Source organism: Excalfactoria chinensis, chromosome 1 (genome assembly GCF_039878825.1).
Source record: "Excalfactoria chinensis isolate bCotChi1 chromosome 1, bCotChi1.hap2, whole genome shotgun sequence".
In the NCBI taxonomy this organism is placed as follows: Eukaryota; Metazoa; Chordata; class Aves; order Galliformes; family Phasianidae; genus Excalfactoria; species Excalfactoria chinensis.
Genome location: NC_092825.1, coordinates 133865751 through 133873008, shown reverse-complemented (window position 1 = coordinate 133873008; position 7258 = coordinate 133865751). Strand labels below are relative to the sequence as shown.

General features: G+C 36.1%; 1 long non-coding RNA gene across 1 annotated transcript; it reads right to left on the bottom strand.

The window, feature by feature from the left end:
* Positions 1-688: 688 nt before the first annotated feature.
* LOC140248056 (uncharacterized) lies at positions 689-6835 on the bottom strand. The gene is made up of 3 exons (XR_011902800.1): positions 6795-6835; positions 2226-2304; positions 689-832 (listed from the first exon to the last, which is right to left on the bottom strand). It is a non-coding gene; the product is annotated as an uncharacterized lncRNA (long non-coding RNA).
* Between the last annotated feature and the right edge of the window lie 423 nt (positions 6836-7258).

Genomic DNA, 7258 nt, shown 5'->3' with positions numbered 1-7258 from the left:
AATATACATACATAATTTTTACCCATCTCCCTCCTGATATTTAAGGGGAGAACTGACAATTTTCCCTAGAAGGGGAAAGAAAATAAAATTCCTTAATGTGAAATGTCATTTCCAAATCCTGGACACTACAATTCTTCTTAAATTGAATGATAGAAGCAGAAAATAATTAATTATCAGGGCTCCTTTAGTGGTATACTGGAGCTGAATAACAGGAATAGAATATCTCTTAAATTGAAGTTATGTAGGTGGCTCTGAAAGTAATGCCTCCTACATATTTCTATGGAAATTACAAGAGATACAAAGAGCAGAATAGCATTATTTGATAGACTCAATACTAATTCTCAGCCAGAAAGCATTTTTTTCAGCAGAGACATTACTTTCAGAGCAACACCTCATGTATGCAATCTCATTATAAACATCAAATTTTTCACAGGAGACTGAACTAGATGTTTATTTCAGGGAAAAAAAAATATAGTGCTTGTTAATCTGGATCATAGTATTGCTGGCATTGTAAACAAGGAGGAAGATATTCAGGAAGCAGAAAAAAACTTAAAATATCTTTGTGGTAAATAACTTCATGCATGTGTATACGTGTGGTGGTAGAGAATGTAAAAGTCATTTCTGAGCACTAGGCTAAAAATACAGAACAACACAAAGCAAATTGTAAAACTCAACAGAGGTTCTCATTCCTTTATTGTTACTGTGTTGGCACTTATGTCTTACTGCCCTGAGCAAAGGAGATAACACTGAATTATAAATTTCAGGAAAAAAATCAAATACATTAAATCATGACCACATTCTCGTATCTTCTATGTCTTCACACGAGGAGTGCCTGGGGAAGAAAAAAATGACATCAAATCAAATAATCAGAAGATACACTTTTTTCATAGTTAGGATATGTAGCATATTGTACTACTAATCAAAAATCATATAAGTAGAATGTAAAACTTGTAACTTGGTATGTATAATATTAGATCTCTACTGATAAATTGAAAAGGATTTTTCTTTCCCTATTTGAACTTAAAGAAGAACCTCAGTTATATTTCATGATGTTGTACGAATGCATGAGTTACTGCAAAAGCAGCTTAGACAGCTCATTAATCTTTCTCATACAAATATTGTGATCTCTCTATCTTTCCTCAATTTTTATGTGTATGATTTAAAAATCAAAGATATGATAACTAGTTTCTATGACAGCTTGAGATACAATGTGTTCTGCAACATGATGAACAATTAAATTGTGATTTAATTTCCCTTATTATTTTATGGTAACATAACATTAACAAAATAAATATGTTCTGATTGTGCTACGTAGGCGAAGCTGTTTCCTTCCTTAACACTACATTGATGCATTTGCTGAAATTAAGCAGATTTCCACTAGTCTAAATAATCTGTACTGACATGGTATTCCTTCATAGAGCCTAGAATTATGTCTCCATAGCTTTCATTTTCTAATGATACCCAGACCGGCTCTCATGGAGCTATCTTGTATACCAGAAGCAAAGCAGCTGCAGTGCTCCTCCTACATTATGTTAAGAGACTGTTAAATTGGCTCCAGTATTTGAGCCAGATTGTCCAGAATTTGCTAGTTGGGATATTTCTAACTGATACTACTTTGCTAAATAGTCTCAAGAAATTTTTTCCATTACTTTCTGTAAACTTTTGGCCACGGTCTGACACCCTGTAGCAATAAACTACATATATATGATATAAATAATGTGACTTCTTTTTTAAATAAATAAATAAAATGTTATTCTTAAAATATAAAAATACAATCTTAAATATCATCAACAGTTTATGCATTGTATGTATCATACATTGTATGTACTATATGTGTATTATAGTCATAATAAAGACCAAGTATCATACTCAATTTGGAGGTCAGGAATAGAATCTATAGCTACCAGTACTGATTGTTGAGACATTCACTTTGGGATGTACTCACCTTTTTTTCCCCACTTAGAAATAATACACAAACACGATGGAAGTAAAAGAAATCCCACATTGGCCTGCAGCTACAGAAAACATGCGGCCATTGCCTCTCCCTTCTTATAACAGAGAACTAAAGAGACATTGTCTTCATTTGCACAGATTCACATAAATTCAGGGGTTAGGTGGGACCCCAGAGATCTTCAAATTAATCTTCCCCACTAAAGAAGAATCTCCACAGCGGGTCCCACAAGAAAGTGTCCAGACAGGTCTTGAATCAGAGGAGATTCCATTACCTTTCTGGGCAGCCTGATCCAGTGCTCTGTCACTCTAACAGTAAAGTCTCTCAGCATAAATTCAAGGTGCAGGAAGAAGCTGTCAAAAGTCACAATTGATGAACAATACAGTCATTAAATAATCAAGAACAGTTCATAAGCAATAGAAAAATCCAACTTCCCATATTCTATTATTAAAGCAGTTTTGAATGCTAGTATTATTCTAGTAGCATCATTCCCATTGCACTTAATGGGAATTAAACAAGAAAACCTCATAACATCAAGCCATAACTCGTTATAATATAATAAATGTTTGTTTGTCTGTTTAAAACAGATGAGAAGCATAATTTCCAGGTAAACATGCAGAAAAGACCACTTTGGAGTAACTTGGAGGATCCTCTAGCTCTTTTGTCTCCACAAATATTTTCCTGAATAGTAATCCACACTCACTACTATCTCAACACAGCATTGGTGAAAAAGAATGCAGAAGTTACTTCTGTATTGGTGCTAATAAGCACTTTTCTGCTTATTAGCTGTCTTAGGGGAAAACAAACACAAACATATTAGCAAGCATGGAATGAATCAACACAGTCAAAACTCCACTTCAGCAAAAAAACAAAGACCTTGACAACCATCCCCTTCCACTGAAGCTTCAAAAGTAGCTCCTGTTAATGAGGATAATCAACAGCAATTATCAATAATTTACTACCTAGAATTGTTGAGAAATACCATACAGAAATCCTAAAAATATCAATTAAAATACCAATTGGAAAACAAACAAACAAACAAAAAAGAAAAAATAGCTTTTCTCTGATGGGACAATCTGTACCAATGCATTTTTGAGTTGTCTTCCTTTGTGACTTCTACACAGAAGTCATCAAATTATGGCCTCAATTATGCCCCCATAGCCTCAATAAAGTTCATTCTAGTTACATTTTAGTAGGAAGATCAGGGCTATTCATAGCTCTGCACACTGCAACTCCGCATATCTGAATGAATTCTGCCTTACATTGCACTTGCTGTGCTTTTCAATCTTCATTCTAAAAAAAAAAAAAAAAAAAACCAACAAAAAAAAAACAAAAAAAAACAAAAAACAAACAAACAAACAAAAAAAAAAAACAAGAACACCCCCCCCCCACCTCCCCACACACACAACAGAAATAAGTAATACTCTAGCCATTTTTCAGCATCATACATCATATACAGACTGCATTTTAAAGCAGACTTGTCTGAGATTTAAAACAAGACAATGACAAGACACAGGTAGTCTTAGAGAACCAAATGAATAAGGGACAAAAAGGGAATAAGAGGAGTAGTTTTTTTTCCAGTAATCTCAGAGAGTTAATCTCTACCCTACACACACAAAAAAAAAAAAAAAAAAAAAAAAAAAAAAAAAAAAAAAAAAAAAAAAGAAGGAAGAAAAAGGAGAAAGAAAGGAGGAGGAGTAAGAATAAAGAAAGAAGAAAAGTAGAGAAGTTTGCATTTTCTCCAGAACCATTACTATTGAAATTAAAAATTAAGAGATCAGAAACTTTCAGAATTGCAGAACCAGTCTCTTTCAACTGGTGTTATCCTGCAAATTTTCCTCTAATCTTGTGTTGCTTGGGTTTTTTTGCTTGTTTTTTTTTTTTTTTTTTAACCACAAAGAATAATCTATTTTCATTCTCTTACTTTTGGAATACCTTTCTTTGCCAATATTTCTTGTTGCTTTTGTAAGCATGAAATCTATTCCAGAAAATAATAAACACAAACAGAAAACAAGCATAAAGTTGAATGGATGAGAGAAAGAAGAACAAAAATGTACTACTAATCATTGTTACCTTCTGCAGTTATTTATAAATGCACAATTGGATGAGCAGCATCAGCTGCTGAGATCAAGCAATGAAACAAAGGAACTGCTGAACGAACAGAAAATAAAGAGATAGACTACTGCCACTACTAGGTGTGCGAGTGAAGAAAGTTGACACTACTGACTGACGAATGTAGTAAGAAATAACATAAGACTATAGGAGAATGCTGTCAAATACATATCCATTTTTCAGGCAAAATAGACAAGTCTATTTATTTCCCAATATGAAATGTCATAATCATTTAGTAGAATACCTAAACAAATGGTTCCCTTAAAAAAAAAAAAAAAAAAAAAAAAAAAAAAATTCACACCTGTACTGAATTCATAGTAACTGGATGAGTATATCTTCCAAAGATGCCAAGATAGGCAACTAACAAAAAGTGACAGTATTCTGCATTGCAGAAAAGTTATTTGAAACAGAGGAGATTATTTAGGAATCTGTGATGTTTTGAATCATGTATTTTGGATTCTGGTTTTGGTTCCAACCATTCTAAGTATCCAAGCATATCTATTTTTACCTTTGCCCCTCCCCCTCCAAAAAAAGATTCACAGGTTTTGTGTCTATCTACAAATTACTTTGTAGCAATCTTCTGATAGAAAATGGAAATCATTTGACCCTGCATAGCAAACTGCTTTCTTCATGAAAATAGCAGGAATTCCTACTACATTTTGATGACTTTGGAGCCCCAGCCCTCTGAACATGTTCGTGACGCAACTCTAGATCCACTCGAACAGCTTCATGCCCTTCTTGTGTTGGGGGCTCCAGAACTGGATGCTGTACTCCAGGTAGGGTCTCATGAGAACAGACAAGAGGGGTAGAATCATCTCCCTTGACCTGTTGGTCATACTCCTTTTGATGCAACCCAGAACATGGTTCGCCTTCTGGGCCGCAAGCACACATTGCTGACTCATGTTGAATTTTTCATAGACTAACACTCCAAATCCTTATCCTCAGGTCTGCTCTGAGGCCATTCTCCACCCATCCTGAATCTGTGCTTGTGACTGTCCTGACCTAGATGCAGAACTTCACACTTATCTTGTTGAACTTCATGAGTTTGTCATGGGCCTACCTCTCAAGCCTGCCTAAGTCCCTCCAGATAGCATCTCTTCCTTCTAGTATGGCAACTGCACCACTCAGCTTGATGTTATCAGCAAACTTGCTTAGTGTGCAATTGATCCCACTGTCTATGTCACCTGCAAAGATATTTAATATCACCAGTCCAGTCCTGAGGAATGCTGCTTATCACCAGCCTCTACTTGAACACTGTCATGGTTTGATGATTTTTGGTTACTGGTATTCCACATCATAACATTATGTAGCGCACTAGGACTTAAAGTGTTAATGCTCCAGTTCCGGGTACCTGCCTGGAGGAGAAGAACTGCATTCTCCAGGGGACTTTGCAGTCAGAGAGGAGATATAACTCCTGTCAAGGTCACCTGATTGGGGCTTTTCATCTCGGCACTCCTCTCCTCCTTGCTGCTGCCCATGCCATGTGCATTGTTTCAGTATGAGTGTAAGGTCTTCAGCTGTTTGGACAGTCTTTCTCTCATTATATTTGATTTATTAGCTTCAATTTAAATTATATTGTATTATAGAGTGTTATCTTGCATTCCAATACCATATTTAGTAAATTAGTTTGTTTCTCCCCAGATCACTGCCTCTGTTTTTAATTATTTTGGGGTCCCCTGTTTCCCTTTTCTGGAGGCGTGTATTTTGCAAAATCCCTCCACCCCACTAGTCACAGAACTGGACAGGACCAGCCCATAAACTGTTGACAAACACTGAGCCATTGACTGCAACTCTCTGATTGCAAACATCCTACCAGTTCTTCATTTTGTGAGCAGTCCATTCATCAAATCCATTATCCTCCAATTTGATGACCAAGAAGTCATGTTGGAGAGCATCAAACACCAGGTAGATTATATGTCAGTTGCTCTTCTTTTATCCACTGTTGCTGTAATTGCATCATAGGAAGCCACTAAGTTTGTCAGGCATGACTTGCCCTCAGTGAAGCCATGCTGAATGTCACAAATCACTTTGCCTCTATTTCCCCTGTGCCTTATGGTGGTATAGCAGTAGAGGTTGAACCTTTCCACCAACACTGTTTACCCTGCAACAGATGGCAGCATACAGGCAGTATGACAAAATGGCATTTGACATGGAAGAGAAAATGAAGTACATTACTGAATTACTCCATGCAGCAGAAATAACACCCATTTTTGAATGTTTACAGAGACCAATCAGTGGATCTGAGCACAGTGGGGTAGTTGATAGTACATTTCAGCTGCAGTGGATTACCTCTGCTGGAGTAGATTTTTTACAAATGCAGCAAGCGTGGTCTTGTTTGTTGCTGGTCAAAATCCATAGCTAAAAGAGATGACTGAGATAGCTGAATAAAAGAACATTTAGTAGTGTTGTGCACTTCAAATAGATTGTCGTCTCCCTGACAATAAGTAGCACGGACTACTTTTTGAGAGATTTGAGCACATGGTTTTTCAGTAGTACTGCTGACACACTGAAGATACTAATTACAAATATTCTTTAATGCACTATCTTACATGAGAAATTACCTAAGGGTATTTTTACATATTCAGTGATAGAAGAGCAAAAATAAACATAGTATTGTTATATAATCAACAAAAATAAAGAGTGATGTGGTTAGACTAGTATCTACAGATCATGTATCTAGAAAGATTACCATGGTGGAAAGGGGTAACAAAAAATAAATGAAAATACTCACCCATATCCTAGGCTTGCAAGAAAACTCCAAAGAGAGCAATTTCCAGAAAAGAGATACTTCCCCAATGGCAGTCAGCCTTTAAAGGGGGTCTAGGAGCCAGGCTCCACTCCCTCTGGTCACTCAGGTGAATTACTTTCACCTGTGCTCCTGCAGCTGACTCAGTGCTTGCTTCAGGTGATCAATCAGAGCTTCAGGCTGTGATTCAACAGTTCCCATACAGTTGTATAGCTGACAACCAATGACTGGGAGTTGATAATACTAAAAACAAGGCGAAATATTATACAGAAGATCTGGCAATCATTTGACAGAAACTGCTTTCTCCCTCATTATTTACATAGTTTTACAAAAAGAATGGACTCCCTCCATACTTTATTTATTTATTTTGTATGCTTGAAGAAAATTCTACATGAACTCTTGTTGACACTTTTTCCAATGCAATAGAAATAAAAAAGGAAGAGGTAAGA